Source organism: Leptonychotes weddellii, chromosome 5, assembly GCF_054177405.1.
Source record: "Leptonychotes weddellii isolate Sample4059 chromosome 5, ASM5417740v2, whole genome shotgun sequence".
In the NCBI taxonomy this organism is placed as follows: Eukaryota; Metazoa; Chordata; class Mammalia; order Carnivora; family Phocidae; genus Leptonychotes; species Leptonychotes weddellii.
Window position 1 is genome coordinate 134,880,284 of NC_138373.1, and position 17,067 is coordinate 134,897,350.

The following is a 17,067-nucleotide window of genomic DNA, read 5'->3' on the forward strand; positions in this document are numbered from 1 at the left end:
AACATTAGCTTTATGAAAACAGAAAAGCATTGAAATGACAGTGAAAAACAAATACTTCATCCAGATCCTTGATCAGCTCTAAAGCAACATTCCTAGGAATGATGCCATTCCCATCAGGTGCCAAGATTTTAGCAGCTTTCAGTTAATCTGGGGTGATATCCTTTTCTTTCTTTTTTTCTCTCCCCACATAAATATCTATGTATAGTCAAATGTAATTTTGAAAATTTAAGTCATTACAAGGACCTAGGATTATAATAGTATCTTTCTTCTTTATTCAGAAAGGATGGCATTGTTTTTGGCTTTGGTTTTACATATACATATATGTATATATATATATATATACATATATATATATGCACACACACACATGCATACATATACTATAGATGATATTACAGTTGATATACGTATATATCTCAGCACATCTCAATCTGGTTGCATCTTCTGCCTTGCAAAGGCTATCAAGTCAATTTGTGCATTTCCTGGAGCCACAGGTGTGTGCTTATGGGAGGAAATAGAAGAAAAAACAAAATTATTCCTTGTATTTATCTCTCACTCAAAACAACTGGGACTGGAATAAATTTGTTTGAAGACCATGCCTATATTCTTATCAAGCTGAGTAAGCCAAATGAAATGTAAATCACACACACTCAACGCACACATTTTTTTAATTCATTCCTCATATAGGAAGAGAGTCATAATTAAAAATAGGATATCAGTTGGACTACTATCACTGTAAATCTTAGAAAAATATCACCAGAAATGTAGATCCAGGCAAAGATCAATTTCCCATTTTATTCATCATCAGAAAAGTCATTTTTGTGGAACAGAAAAGTCAGCGGTTCTAAAACTTTACCTGACATCCTGTCACCTGGGGTGTGTGTGGGGAGCAGGGGCAAGATTTCATTTTTTGATGGCTGTGTAATATTCCATTATATATATACTACATCTTCTTTATCCATTCATCTGTCAGTGGACATCTGGGCTCTTCCCATAGTTTAGCTATTGTGGACATTGCTGCTATAAACATTGGGGTGCAGGTGCCCCTTCGGATCACTACATTTGTATCTTTGGGGTAAATATCCAGTAGTGCAATTGCTGGGTCATAGGGTAGCTCTATTTTCAACTTTTTGAGGAACCTCCATACTGTTTTCCAGAGTGGCTGCACCAGCTTGTGTTCCCACTAACAGTGTAAGGAGATGAGAACCACATCCTTAAGATATCATTGGAAAGGAGAACATGAATGCTTTATCTAATTAGTTCATGCCTGCAGCTGAAAGGGAAATAGGGAAGGGTGGATCAATTTGCAATCAATTTGAGATCCAGACCCCTAATCCATCCACCTCCTAGATTACCTCCTCTGGGGGTGTTGGCAATGTTGAGATATAGTAGATACTGCTTCAAACAATTATAAATAAGTGCAGCTTATTCATCACTCTTTTAGAGGAAGTAGGCTGGAAATAAGATTATTCTCAGCAATCTTCATTGATAAAGAGCCAGTAAACACTACATGATTTTATTTTAATTCCCATATTAACAAGAATCTTAGTTTATCTTCCTAATAGTGGAATCTAAGAATAACCAGCAGAAACCCCTAAAAGAGTGATTCCAGTGATGACACAAATTAGACTGAGTCATGGAGCTAAGGTGAAATCAAGCTAGACAATTTCTTGCCCAGAGAAAAAGAATCTCTGATTCACAGCAATATGACAGTGATTCAGTTGTAGTTTCTGAGTGCCTACCATGTTCCCCACAAATAATAGTACTCCAACCCATCTCAGACAGGGCCTTGTATGTATCAGGGCCTTAATAAACACTGAAATGAATGAGTGAATGAATGAATGAATGAATGAATAGAATTAATGTCACAGTGTTTGCTATATGGTATCACACAAGCCCTATGATCTTGATGAGTTAAAGTCCGGCTTCAGCAGTATTTACCTCAACTTCTGTGCTTTACATCAGCATCAGAACTCATGAAAAAGGCACAAATTGTGGCTTCCGCCCAATTTACAGAAATTCTTCCAGTGGCCATCTCTGATTCTGTGGTGAGTTTCAGTCTTCTTGGTCACAGAGTGGGCAAGGCCAATCAGTACATTCCATTTTTCTGGCCATGGTGATAGATCCAAGTAGGAGGTCAGGTGATCCAATCAGGGCCAGTAAGAATCTTCCCTGGGATATTTGAGACTGAAACTCCAAAAGAGAGATTGCTTGTCCTTTCTCATCACATTGCTTATGGGATGTTACCTGGGCAGATGACAGGTCAGTGGATAAGTAAGTCAGGACTTGAAAGGAGAGAGAAAGGCTGGGGCAAGAGGTAAAAGGTAAAAATTTATGGGTGTGATTAGAGAGTAATTCCCAAATTTATTGGTTTTTCTTGCTGGGATCATATCTGGACTAAAATTTCCAACCACCTTTACAATCTAATTTAATCATACAACTGACTTCTAGGCAGTGCATATGAACGAACATGATGGATGCCATGGCAAGCTTAAGCCATAAAAACTTCTTGTGCCTAATCATTCATACTTTCACCTTTTCTTGGCTTGTTACAAACAAATATGACAACCTTGGAAGCTATACTTTGAAGACAGCAGAACCACAAAAGGGAAGGAGCCTTCCCTGTGGAGTGTTGTCAACTGATCAAGAAATCCAGTTTGAGGGGCTCCTGGGCAACTCAGTCAGTTAAGTGTCTGCCTTTGGCTCAGATCATGATCCTAGGGTCCTGGGATGGAGCCCCACATCAAGCTCCCTGCTCAGCGGGGAACCTGCTTCTACCTCTCCCTCTGCCACTCCCCCTGCTTGTGCTCTCTTGTTCTCTCTCAAATAAATAAAATCTTAAAAAAAAAAAAAGGAAGAAGAAAGAAAGAAAGAGAGAGAAAGAAAGAAAAGAAAGAAAAAGAAAGAAAGAAAGAGAGAGAGAAAGAAAGAAAGAAAGAAAGAAAGAAAGAAAGAAAGAAAGAAAGAAAGAAAGAAAGAAAGAAATTCCAGTTTGGACCTTCTGTCAGTTATAAATAACTGTCCATCATGCTTAATCAGAGCATATTTCTGAATTTGTTATAGTAGCCATTTAATAAAGGAATTATTTCATATATAAATGCCATTTAAAACATGAGGTTATAAGACATTTCCTACGGAGTAGGTTTAGATGGAGAATAGAAGTAATTTGGGGGGCACCTAAGTGGCACAGTTGAGCATCTGACTCTTGGTTTCAGCTCAGGTTGTGATCATGGGTTGTGGGATTGAGCCCCAATTCAGGCTCTGTGCACTCAGTGAGGAGTCTGCTTGAGTTTCTCTCTCCCTCTCTTCTGCTCCCATACTCTATTCTCTCTCTCTCTTTCTCAAATAAATAAATATACCTTTAAAAAAAAGAAGTAATTTGGTGAAGCCTAATCCCTGAAGTCCTTCAACATTTAAAAATCAGGAAAAAGGAAAATGAGCAAAGAAGTCTGAGAAGAACCATCTAGGTGAGTAGGAGAAAAGTCAAGGGGGCTGTGACGTTCTAGAAGTAATGTGAAGAAAATGTTCAAGAGAAAATTAACTATGTACTATATGCAGTCCCTGGGACCCTTTGTTTCTGCATTTCTTTTTTCAACTCTGTGAGATACTTCAGTATTCTTCCAATAAATGTCCTATTTTTTAAAGTAATTTGAGTTCACTCCCTGTCAACCAAGAGTCTTTGACTGTGGTAGGTACCTTCCAAGATGGCCCCTGATGATTCTTGTTTACTGGTATTCATGTCCTTGTATAATCTCCTGCCTTCTACTATGGGCTGAACTTACTGGTTCACTTCTAATGAATAGGTTATAAAAAAATTGTGGCTTTCATTTTGAGTGTCCTCTCTCATGCTCTCTCTTGGGTCAGTGACCTTGGAGAACACCACTGTTACGTTATGAGGCAGCCCTGTGTAGAGTCTCATGTCATGAGGGATCTAGACCTGCCAACACCACATGAATGAGCTTGGAAGTGGATCCCCCCACCCCAGTTGAGCCTTTGGATGAGACCTCAGTCCCAGCCAATAATTTAAGTGAAACCTTGAGTCCCAATCACCTCCAGGTCCTTGATTTACAGAAACTGTAAGATAAATATTATTTCAGCCATTAAGTTTTTGTGGTAATTTGTTATGCAGCAATAGATAATAACACACTGACCAATACTTGATAAGTACAGAGATAATCCTTCCTATTAAATAGGCCTAAGTAATAAACAGTGTAGGAATATTCTTATTATTTATGCCTCACTTAAAAATTATTTTACAGATAAAAAATCCAAGCCTCCTAAAAGCAAGGTAATGTGTCTAAACACTTGTGGCTAGCAAGGGGCAAACTGTGAAATCAAACTAACTTCATCTCTAAATACAAGATGTGTTTGTGGAATTTTATGAGTGGTTAAGTGTTCATATATGGAAGTAATAGGAGAAATATCTGAAAAGGTAGGTTGGAATCAGATTGAGGAAGGTCACTTTGAACATTAGCCTGAGCAGCTTTTATTAAATCTTAGATAATAAAGATAAAGACTTTCTTAGTAAAGGGATGATATGATGGAAGTGTTGTTTTGGAAGGTTTGTTTGAAGTCTGTGTAAATGTGAAAACACTGAAAGAAGAGGTACCTGTTTAGAAGAGCTTGTTTAGGTACATGGAAAGAAGGAAAGGGATGAGAACGATCCCCCCCAAAGAAGAATCAACAGGATTTTAGAGACTAAGTTAGCATAGCCTGGGGAAGGGAGGTAATAAATAAGAAGCCTAATGGTAAAGAGAATGGTCCTACCTAAACAGAAATAGGGAAGTCTGCATAGAGGCAATTAAAACTTTGAGAGTCAATGAGTTCCCAAGGAGAGATGAAGACAAGCAGTGTAGTAGACTGCTTTCAGTGGGTTTTCAACTTCTTTTTTTTTTTTTTTTAAGATTTTATTTATTTATTTGAGAGAGAGAGAAAGAAACAGCGTGAGAGGGGAGAGGGTCAGAGGGAGAAGCAGGCTCCCCACCAAGCTGGGAGCCTGATGCTGGACTCAATCCCAACTGAGCCGAAGGCAGTCACTTAACCAACTGAACCACCCAGGTGCCCCACGGGTTTTCAACTTCTGTTCCCCACCTTGACCTTCTTTGTGAAATTTTCTCTTAGTTCAGTTATCACCCTACCTCCCCTCAGCCATGAGCTTCACTTGAAGTTGTTCTCAGATCCAGAAGGTGGGTCCTAATTAGTCTAAGCCAATGATGGTCATTCCCATCTCCGTTAGGCCACGGGAAACAAATCTAAGCAATGAGATTTAAGAAGTTGGCTAGGAAGCCCCTAAGGAGGCTTGAGAGAAGATAGCCTCCTGTTTTCTTCTGGAAGTTGTTCCATCTCTGTCTTGACATGAAACTTGGGACAGCTCTACCGTCTTGGGTCCCTGGAGTGTCAGGCTTCACTGGGCACAAGCATCCTGTGATAACCAGAAACCAAACCTTGGGAAATCCTTCAGATGCAGAGAACTGGAGGAGAAAACAAATGCAGTGAAACACAGAGAAGGGTTAGTCAGATGCCAGGAAGACAAAGAAAATCAAGTTAGGCTCTGAAGCCTAGGTCTCAGGGAATTGAAAATAAGCCAGGGATTTTGACAGGGTTTATGCTGGGCTGAGGTAAAACTTTCCAGTGGAGAGAGAGTGAGTTAGACTTGAGAGGGAGAACGGGGAGACAATCATCCTTCCAGACCAGCTTATTCACAGAGCTGCACTTGACAGGATTCCTGAGGTGATTCTGGGGTCCGCAAAAGGTTGTTCCTGAGCTATGAAACACATTCGCTTTTGAGCAAGTAGCATTCATAGCGTCCGGGCGAGTCACTCAAAAACCAGCCTCAATGCAGCTATTGTTCAGATGCACCCCGTCAGTGTGAAAAGATGGGCTGAAATGGACTTTGCTGCCTGAAATTAAGTGTGATCACACTCAGCAGCCTCGGGAAACCCTGCCATTCAGACCTCAATTAAGGGAGGCTGGGAGCCACGGGGAGCTGGGAGTAGCCCTCGGAAAAAGAAGGGGTTCTTTCTCTGGTATTTTCCCTGATGGCAGCCCGAATCCCACGTGAATGGTCTTCCTCTTCCATGATTCGCATTTCCTGCTTTCAGCAGATCCTTCTCACTTCTCCCTCCGAGGGAGAATCTGGACCCTTGGGTGAGAGTGGCATGTGACTTCACGAGCTGTTGGAATTAACTAAAGCGTACTCATTCCCAATCAGTCTCCCCCGAGCACCCCCACCCCCCAGCAGCTGCGAACTCCCAGCGGGGGCTGTGGCCGAGACCAGCTGGCCGCGTTCCTCACCCCTGCTCAGCCCGGGCCCCGCAGAATCAGCCCACACTGACACCAAGGCAGCTGGGGAAAGCCGAGGTAGCTCCTCCAAATACAACTCTTTCTCTACCCTGCCTTGAAGATCTGGCACTTCGATTTCCCAGAAAGTCTGGACTGGGTTTGCTTTGAGAAAAGGTGAAGCCAACAAGAGGCAGAGTTCAGAAAATGGTGCTGAAGGGCAAACCTTTCTGGCTATTAGGCAACATTCGAGACTTCAGAAAATGCAAATAAAAATCCCGAGGCTTGCTCGGGCAGTGGCTCATCAGAAGGGAAAGTAAGATTTGGTTGTCCAGTGGGGGCACAGCCTATTCGTTTCTGATTTCACAGGTTTGTGGGCGCTCACGTCTCGGGGCAGCTTTTACTCCCCCGGCGGGGGCCGGGGCGGAGAGGAGCTGGCGGAGGATGGCAGGGGTACAGAGGGCTGATAGCGGGTGCATAAAGCGTTTACTGGCTAAAGATGCCTCTACTCTGCCAAAATTGCGTTTATTTGTTTAAATATACTTCGCTGCCTTTAGTTTAGCAAAACTAAATCCCTCCTCAGCCCCCACGGAGACCGGGTGATTGGGTTTCAGGGTGAGGTTGCAGCGAGGGCTTTGGGGGGGCGTTCACGAGCCAGCTGCTCCCACAGCATTCATTTATTCATTTTATTTCCAGTCCCTAGGCTGGTTTTACACTTTGCTTTTGTGTAAGAGAATCAGGATTAGTGGGTCTTTTGTTAGTAAGGGGGAGAGGGAGAGAAGCAATTCCTTTGAGCTTCACACACATGGGCCGCCTCCCAGGCAAAGCTCAAAGCTTTGATTTACTTCTCACTCGCTGACTTTTTCAAGGAAAAAACAAAAAAGGATCCTCCGCGTCAGGCTGCTCTGTTGGAAGCTTGGATGGCAATGATTGGGGTGACTGGTGTCTCCAGAATCAGGTTCGCAGCCACCAAGCCAAGGTTTCATTTGAGCTCCATAAAGATAAAGTGTCCCCAACCTGGTAAGAAGAGACCAGCGGGAGCCTGCTTCTCCCTCTCCTCCCTGCTTGTGCTCTCTCTGGCTCTGCCTGTCTCTCTCTCTCTCTCAAATAAATAAAATCTTTAAAAAGAGAGAGAGGGAGAGAGTTGGGAGCATTCTTCTATGTTGAAAGAAATGCCTCATTATCACACGGCAAAAGGCATTATTGGGTGGTCCTTGTCTGAGAGCTGAACAGAGCATACGGATGCCTACTTGATTCTTTGGAAGAATTAACATTATTTTTCCCTACTTGGAAATGCTGAACTGCTAGCAGGGTCCAAAGTCCCCCTCGTTGGCCAGCTTGTCCAGGTGGAGTGACCTACCTCAGTCTCCTCCACTGAGCAAATCACCCAGCCTCTTCGAATGGAATTGCTAAACCCATCCACACATACACGCACGCGCACACACACACGCACCATGTAACCTTTTTTTTTTTTTTTTTGGTTGTTTTTTAAGACTGGGAACAAAATTACTAAGCAAAATTTCCCAATGAACACTTCTCTCTTTTATTTTTGAGGACAGAGAAAGACAAAGTGAAAAAGGAGCCTCCCCTTATCCTCCTCCCCTTCCCCCTCACAGCCCAAAATCAAAACACTATTCGGAGGATGGAGCAGAGGTGGAAAAGGTCAGGAAAATTAGGCCTTGTCTATTGACTGGCTCGGTTAGGAACAATTGTTGCTCAGCAGCTGTTCTTCCGAAGCTGGGCCTGAGCGCAGACTCGGGGATGGAGTGGGGCACAGGCATGCGGGGCAGTGAGGAGTAACATCGAATAGTTTTTGCACCTCAGGAATGATGGGCTTTATTTCTCAAAAAGAGCAGAGATCCTGTTTCTGGGTAGCTGTTATCAGAAACCGGTTTTAACTAAACACAGTTGGACTCTGCGTGTGTGTGCGTGTGTGTGTGTCTCAGTAGAAGGGGGAGGAAGAGAAGGGAAAGAGAGAATAAAGTCAAATCCATTCAACCTTTCATTCTGTATTTTTTTTAATGTAGAAAAAACCTGAAAATTTTCAGCCAAATGAAAAGCAGTAAAGTGGTTGAGAAAGACTTTATGACTAAGAGAGGATTGCAATGGAAAATATGTAAAAAGAGAAGTTAAACCAGCTGGCTTATTTAATTTTGGCTTTCCCCCCTTTTTACTTTTTTTTTCTTCAGCTTAAACGGGGGAAAAATGTACTGTGTAAATATTCAGTGTTTTTCCTAGTATTTAGTCTTAACAAAATTCTTTACAGGACTTAGTTTAGTGGATCTCTGGGGATTGGGCGTGAACGTGACATTTCACCCCTGGGTCAGAGGCCACTTCCTGCTCCGACATGTAAGTAAAAGTTCTCACTGTCCCATGGGTCTCCTGTGCTCAGGAGTGGGGGTGGGGTGGGGGCTCAGAGGGTCGGAGTGGGGGATGGGGGGAAGCTCAATGACAAGTATTTCTGACATTATTTTATTGTAAGAACACTTCTCTTCCCATTCTGATTGCCTATCCAGGAACTAAATTTCAAAATTCTATTCCAAAGTACATATTAATTCATATATTTCCAGTTTATTAATTTATTCATGCCTTCGATAAATATCCTGCGAAGCACTGTGTTAAGTGCTGGGGAATTAAAGATAACTAAAATATATCCCCTGCCTTGTATATCCTCAAATAAATAGGAGAGACAGGTATCCAGACCGACTATCCCAGCAATTACAGAGAGTTCTATGCCACAGCCCAACCGGAAAAAAATAATGCTGCCTAGGAAGGGCATGGAAGACATTTAGGGAGTGGTGATACTGGAACTGAGTTTTGTGAGCTAAGTGGGAGCATACCAGGAGACCGAGGAGAGGAAGAGCATGACAGGCGAAGGGAAGAGCCATGGAAAAAGCCTTGTTTTCCCCCTTGGGTAACTGGACAAGTCTGTGATAGCTTAATTCTGATTGGCGTTCTAAGAACCTAGGATGAAAAACTGAATGGAATGGGACAGAACTGGCTCATGGGGTTCAGAGTTTGAAAGCAAGGAGCCCCCAAAGGCAGCATTCAGGGATAGAGGTAGAATTAAACCTAGTGGAAAATCACACCCGCACGGCATCCTAAAGGGACGGAGCAGAAAAGACAGACCCAGCGATAGCGAAGCTGGAGGCAGCAAAGGGTTGAGGCCGTGAGTAGGAGGTTGAGGCTGCAAAGAAGCCTTTGCACAGAGCTGTAGGGGATTCTTAGAGGCAGCCTAAAGACCTGTCTGCGGTGGGGGAGGGCAGTGTTAAAGGCATAGACCCTGCTCAGGCAGGGTGGAAACGAAAAGTACAACTTGTCAGGAAATTAAGGTCAGTCCTCATGACCGATGCCCAGACAAGTGAAAAGGATGGTAGAAAAGGCAGAGTCAGGGGCTCTACGACGAGGAGCCTTGCAGAGCATGCTCAGTGGACTGAACTGTCCTCCCAGCTGGGATATCCCCCCCTCACCTCCCCGGGGTAGCAATGCCACCGCTGACCATTACCAGTGTGTTGTTACGTGGTTCACAAACGGTGTTTTAAAGATTTTTAGTAGCTCTATGTTTATTGCGTGCAACTCAGAAATACATGAGCACTTTATACAGCTATAAAAACTGCTTAAGAGGAGGCGAACATAGATAGTAGCATGGTGAGTTGATCTGTAGAAAACAATTAAGAAAATACCTTAAAAAGGGTGTTATAAAAATATAGCAAAAGTTGAGAAGGTGGTCTATAAATGATTGACGTTTGAAAATGTTGGCAATAAGCAATGGGGAACCCCTGATAAGTTTTAGGTATGGGACTATATTCTAGAAGGCTGTTCTTGGGGAGAGGGTGGGGGGGTTCTTGTGTGGGAACTTGAGGTATTTCTTAAGGGGGAATTGTATTTACCTTCCAGAACTAAGGTAAACTCTGAACTCCAGGTTCCTGTTTCAATATAAAGTCTAATTTAAACCCTAAAGTACTTAGACAATTTTTCATGGACCTCCTTTTATTTATTTATTTTTAATTTTTTTTTATTAACATATAATGTATTATTTGTTTCAGGGGTACAGGTCTGTGATTCATCAGTCTTACACAATTCACAGCGCTAACCATAGTACATACCCTCCCCAATCATGGACCTCCTTTTAGTAATTTGAAATACGCATGACTTTATTCTAATCTTGAACAACTCGACGTATATATATAAGTGAATAATTCTGGTAAAAATGTTCAGTGATCAAAATGACTTCCATGGTGGGGCGCCTGGGTGGCTCAGTCATTAAGTGTCTGCCTTTGGCTCAGGTCAGGATCCCAGGGTCCTGGGATCGAGCCCCGAGTCGGGCTCCCTGCTCAGCAGGAAGCCTGCTTCTCCTTCTCCCACTCCCCCTGCTTGTGTTCCCTCTCTCGCTGTGTCTCTCTCTGTCAAATCAATAAATAAAATCTTAAAAAAAAAAATAACTTCCATGGTATAATAAGACACTAATTATGTCTATTAAATGTTAGTAAGTCTGTGTCTTTGTAATTATGTAGTCAATTTTAGTCACATAGACCCTGGTGCCTTATTTTTTAAACTATGTCTGGTACTTTATACATTAATCATTTTTTTTATTTCCTATATTTTACGGTGGTTTGACATCCGGGAAGGACTCCTCCCAGGATTCGCTAATTCCTAGAGATACTAAACAATTTGCCTGCAAGCACAGTTTTCATATGCAAGCCAACCCGTCCGGAATCCATACTCTCATCCACCTCCTTCTATCAGGCACTGTGGTCTGGGACTCTATCCTGTGCCCTTAATCATCCCAAGGCCAATCACTAGACAACTAGAGACGAGCCTTCTAGCCTGTCAAAATTATTCAAACTATTTAATCCTAAACCTGCGTAGGTGCTTACCCTGCCTTGCCCATTTCTTCCTGAGAAAACCAACATAAACACTGTTGCTCATGCTTTCTCCTCACTCCTGCCTCCTGACCAACCCTGGTGCTGCTCCGTGTCGCTTTGCATGGCTTAACATGTCTCATCTTCTTGTGAATTGTAAACAAAAAGCTTTTTTCAAAAAGAGTTACCTCTGTGGCTTTTATCTTACCATACCTGATCAAAGCAAATCTCAGGTGCATTTTAAAATACATTAAAGAAACTCAAACAAATATTTGTTAAATGAATGAATGAATGGATATCTCTACCCCCTAAACACGTTTCTCTTTTACTTTATTAAAATTGTTCTCATATGGCTAAAAGCCATTTACAGTAGCTACCCATCCAACCAAGACCTGAGTTATGAGAAATTGGAATTCAGAGTAATTTACACATTGCAAAATGACATGAAGAAACTATGGCCGGCAAGACGGTGCTGTTTCTTTATTCCAGGAAGAAATCCAAAGAGGACTTTTTTCCAGCCAACACACCCATATTACTGTATCTTCCTGTATGAGATGTTATTTTTTTTCTATGCCAGGTGGATTAACTGCTGTAACAAATAACCATAAATCTCCATTGCACAAGATAATAAAAATTAATTTCTTAATCACTAAAATCCGATGCAGGTGTTCATAGTTGGACCGCTCTCCTGGCTGACTCCGTGACTCAGCAATTGAGGATTCTTCCCTCTTGTGGTGCTGTCAGGTTCAAAACATGACCTCCAAGGTCACTAGAGGAGGTGGAAAAATTATGGGAAAGGCCTATCAGATACATACCCAACTTCACACACAGGTGCCATGTAAAAAGGCATAAAAAGTCTCTGACTGGGCAACCACTTCCCAGCACCCCCTTAGCACTGGGGAAGAGGAGCTCAAACTTTTGGCGGTCAGCTAACCTTTTCCACCAGTCCAAGACATATTTCCCAGGACTGCATGGAGGTGCTAGAGTAACTATGAGTTGGTCCAGTGGTAAGGTAAACCAGTATTTCTTCATCACTTTGGGGTCATGAATTTGATAAAATTGATAGACCCTCTCCCTAGAAAAACATATAAGAATAAGCACACATAATTTTCATGGCATTTCAGAAGCTCCATGGATTCCCTGAAGGCCATCCACTGAGATCCTAGAGGGTCATAAGCCTACACTTGTGGTATTGTGGAGATTATTTAGCTCAGAGATATATTTTGAATAGTGTTGTAAGTCATGAACCATGAGCTAACCTAAATTAGATTTTTTTCCTGCAAACTGGGGTCTAATTTTTTTAAAAAATTGTTAGAACTAAGAATCCAGAATATCAATAGTGTGTTATCCAGCTTTGAGGGACTAGTTTTGCACTGAGCAGAAATTCCTATCTCTGTTACTGCAAAAGATTTTATGTTGATATCTTGCCATCCATCTGCCACTCTCCAACCCACTTCACATGCCAACCAGAGTGACACCTAAAAACTTGAATTTTGGCATGTCCCTTCTAAAAACCTTTCAGTGAATAAAGACCTAAACCTTTAAAATGAATGAAAGTCCCTGAGTAAACTGGCCCCACCTGCTTCTCACATTGTGAGCTGCTTTGCTTTTTGTACTCTCTCATAACTGGCTTTTCTTTCCTTTCTCCTACCTCAGGGCCTTTGCACATGCCTTTGCAGCTTCTTTGAATTGTTTTGTCTTCATTTTTTATGTAGTTAACTGTCACTTTTCCTCCAGATGTCAGCTCAACTGTCACTTTCTCAGAGAAGACTTCACAAAGACACCAAGTCAGTCAGTCCTCTATATGTTCTTAAAGTATGCTTTAAGTTTTTCCCCTAATGTTTATCACAGTTTATAACAATGTGTGTGTGGTTATTTGATTTGTCTGTGTCACTCCACTAACAGGTAAAATTCACGAGGGCAGAAACTGTGAGCATCTGGTATGACAACTCAGTATCTGACTTAGTGCATGGACTGTAATAGGCATTTAATATTTGTTGGATGGATAGATGGATGGATGAATGAATGAATGAATGGATAGTGCCTATGCTTTGCTCTGTAGTTTGAAAAAGAAAAAATTAAGTGGTAAAGGATCTTGAAACTAAATTATTTTCTCATTCTGAGAAATGAACAGAATAGCCAAGTTAAGATTTGCTATGATTTTGAGGAACTTTACATTTAAGCAATGACTTTTACTGTGCTGTGTAGCAACCTCTACTCTTAGATAACTTCTAATCCAATAGGAGAAACAAGCAGCAAAACATGTTTTCATCATTATTTTAAATTGCCACAAAGAGAACGGCTCACTGATGGGGTAAGGACAGTGGAAGGGGGCTCTCTTTTTTTTATTATTTATTTTTTTTAAAGATTTTATTTATTTATTTGAGACAGAGAGAATGAGAGAGACAGAGAGCACATGAGAGGGAGGAGGGTCAGAGGGAGGAGCAGACTCCCTGCAGAGCAGGGAGCCCAATGCGGGACTCGATCCCGGGACTCCAGGATCATGACCTGAGCCGAAGGCAGTCGCTTAACCAACTGAGCCACCCAGGCGCCCAGAAGGGGGCTCTCTTTTAAAAAACTGGTGAGTAGGAGACTTCTGGGCTAATTTAGGAAAGCCTCCTGGAGCACCGAGTCCTTTGCTAATTGTTGAAAGGTCTCTAATGACACTTCTTTTTTGAAGTGTATTTGGCACCCTGAGTGCCAACAAAAGATTTTCCCCGCAAGTCTTGCTCCTCAGCTTTTCTGTTTTATTGTCATAAGGATACAGCTATGAATTATGAGAAAGGCTGGGAAGACAAGGATCGGACTGGCATTTTAGTCCCCCAGCAGAGACCAAGACTCTAAACAGTTTTGCCTCACACTCTTTCTGATAGATTTTATTATTCTTCAAAATATTCACTATGTCTGCATACGGGATGATTGTACGTTCCTCTCTGATTCGGCCATGTGGTTGCCTCTGGCAGGTGACATGGCAGTGGAAGTGACAGGTGCAGATGCTTTGAGAGTCATCGTGAGGTTCCACCACCTTTTCCCTCTGACCCAAGGCTCATCATGTTCTCAGATGGGAATCTTCTATCAACGTGGATCCCAAAGTGAAGAGGATGAGGGATGGAGCCAGAGTTTACCTCAACCAATATGGAACACGAGCTATAAAAAATAATTCGTTTTTATTCTTGTAAGGAACTGAAATTTGAGGGTCGTTTGTTATTGTGGCTTAACCCAGGGAAAGATGACCGATACACTTTCCTTCACAAAAATTATATATCATTTGACTCAAATTTAGAGCTATACGCCTCATGAAAAAATGGTCATTCCCATTTGGGTGAGTCGTCCATCAGTGTTTTCCAGGTGCAAAGCTTCAGGAAGGCATAAATGCCATCATGAGGAAGTGGAATTCTCAACCAGTAAAGCCAGTGGGCTAACTTTTATATTCACCAACTTCAACAATATGGAAGCCAGCTTGCCTTGCAGCTCTGCTGGAAGTGCCAAGAGGATCCCATCTGAGATATGGAGGAAAATTTGCAACAAGAGATTGCTATCAATCAGACAGGGATTTCCTTTCCTAGTTAGGAAAATCAATGGGGTGGGGGGGGAAGAGATTTATCTGCTGATTTATACAGAAACAAGAATAGTCAGAGCTCGTCGTAATATCATTTTTAATAGTAACATCACATAGAGAAGTATAAAAGAAACTCACTCAAGACAAAAAGAGTTTGTACAGATTGGCCAAGTTCTTGCTTAATGTTCCTTCCTCCTCCTCCTCCTCCCATTCCTGTTCCATTTCCCTTCTCTGTCTCTCTTCCTTGTCTTTACCCTAAATCTACTCATGGCCATCTTTGGAAGATGCGAGGATAATAAATATAAATAGATATATAGAGATGTTCCTTACTGAAATCAAAAGATAAATTAAATATACTCTTATTTCGAGGAGTTTAGTCCATTTATAACTCTAAAATATTAAAAGAACTTCTTAACCCTAAACCTCTAACGTTTGAAAAACCTTCCAAAAACAACTATATTTGAAGGCTTTTGACACTTTCTTTTAAGAAATGCCAAAGTGTATTCTCATTTCCCCAGGCTTGCCCAGCCATGAACAGCTTCAGTTCAAGCTTTCCCTGAGTACCTGCTAGGATCATAAATCTGTCTTCATGTAGAACTTGTACTTTTAAAGTGTGGATTATCTTACTGAAGATCATCTTTTTGCCATGAGCTTTCTATCCCAAGGTCAGTTCCCCTAAACACACACACACACACACACACACACACCAATATTCCTAAACTTCAACTGCAGTGCACATTGTCAGTTATGACTCCCTATTATCAAGCAATACTGCCCTTCCTCTAAATGTGCTGAGTTTCTAAAATATTCAATAGGAGGTGTGCAAAGCTAAACTTACCATTAAATCACTCAAGTCGCTTGCTGGAAGCCGAGCATTGATATGCAATTTATCCACTTCAGTGTTCAGTCCCTGAAACACATTTTAAACCAGGAGTAGGAACAGTTCAATTTATGTGCCATGGTGTCTGAATTTGCAAAGATTTTCTGGTAATCTGAGGAGTTATATTGAGTTACTCTCAGCAAATATTTTGCTTTATTTTTGTAGTTTTGTGATACAGTGAAAAGAGCTCTGGATGCCAAGTTAGGAACTGAGGGATTTCTAAACGGGTTTTATATACAATATTTTTGTAACCTAACAAAAAATGTAAATGGTTTACAATTTCATGACCATGAATATGATGAACTGCTCTTTGATCTGAATTGCTCTAGTTCAATGTCGAATAGTTATAATCAGATTGATCTGCATGAGAATTCAATGCTAATTATGTATACATACGGAAGAGAGCTGATTTTCCATAATGACTCTATGGTTTAAAACCATCAAAAGAAAGGGAGTATTGCAAAATTCACCACTCCAAAAATACTACAGTCCATCAATTAAGCAATACATGAAGCATGTAATGACGATAATTTCTGGGTATGCAAACCAAGAAAGAGGCAAGCTAGTTGTTATGTTGCCTCACCATAAGAATGATGATTGTGTTAGTGCTTGGGTAGGTCATTCCCTACACCAGCTCAAACTTTGAGGGAAGACAAAATGGATTTGCTGAGCTGGCTCTTTTCTTTAATGCCAGATGCCAAGTAAGTCAGTGTCTTAGGGTATCTGTGCTATCAAAACCACAAAATACCCGATTTGTGACTTTAGAGAAACCAAGTCACTGAAGGTGAGAACCTGAAGTGGAATTTGCAGACATCTTGTTCATTCCATTCATTTTAACAATGCGATTATGAAGACCAAGAAAGGCAGGCTATCGTGTCCAAAACAATCACATATCTAGTAATAACGAACGTAGCAAAGGACTTTGCCCAAGTCTGTAAACTCCTAGCTCAGGTCTTTCTTCTCTGCCATGTCACTGGGGAACCAACATTGGTTCCCAAAACTGAATCTAAGAGGAACAAGCACGAAATGTGAAGCTTTCAATTAGGATTCAGAACTATAGAATATCCCTTTGAAATTTTTGAATCTAGTAACAAAAATAAAAATGAAGTCCTATTAAAGAAGTTTCAAGTATGTTCATTTTCCCCCCTGTGCTATAAAAAAATAAAAGACCTGCTAGTCATATATCAAGCTACCAAGAGAAGTTCATAAATTTTCTGCTCCAAGTAACATTGCATTACTCTTACCCATCTGGAATATCCCTAAAGGTGAAGAATTATATATGAGGTACAAAAGAGAAAGACATGGCTCTAGAGTAAAATTATCTCTAAATCAGAAATGCTGACTTAATTTCATTTTTCTTCTTGTCGTTAACATTATTGTCTAAAACATTAATTTTTCTATTACTAAATTGATATTATACTGGATTCATTACTCAAATACATTCATATATATATAATGTGACCATAAAATATGAAACTGAGTCTTGT

General features: G+C 41.2%; 1 long non-coding RNA gene across 1 annotated transcript; it reads left to right on the top strand.

Moving 5' to 3' along the window:
- Positions 1-5,202: 5,202 nt before the first annotated feature.
- On the top strand, positions 5,203-15,407 carry LOC145721866 (uncharacterized). The gene is made up of 3 exons (XR_014145838.1): positions 5,203-7,299; positions 8,546-8,628; positions 14,105-15,407. It is a non-coding gene; the product is annotated as an uncharacterized LOC145721866 (long non-coding RNA).
- The last annotated feature ends 1,660 nt before the right edge of the window (positions 15,408-17,067 follow it).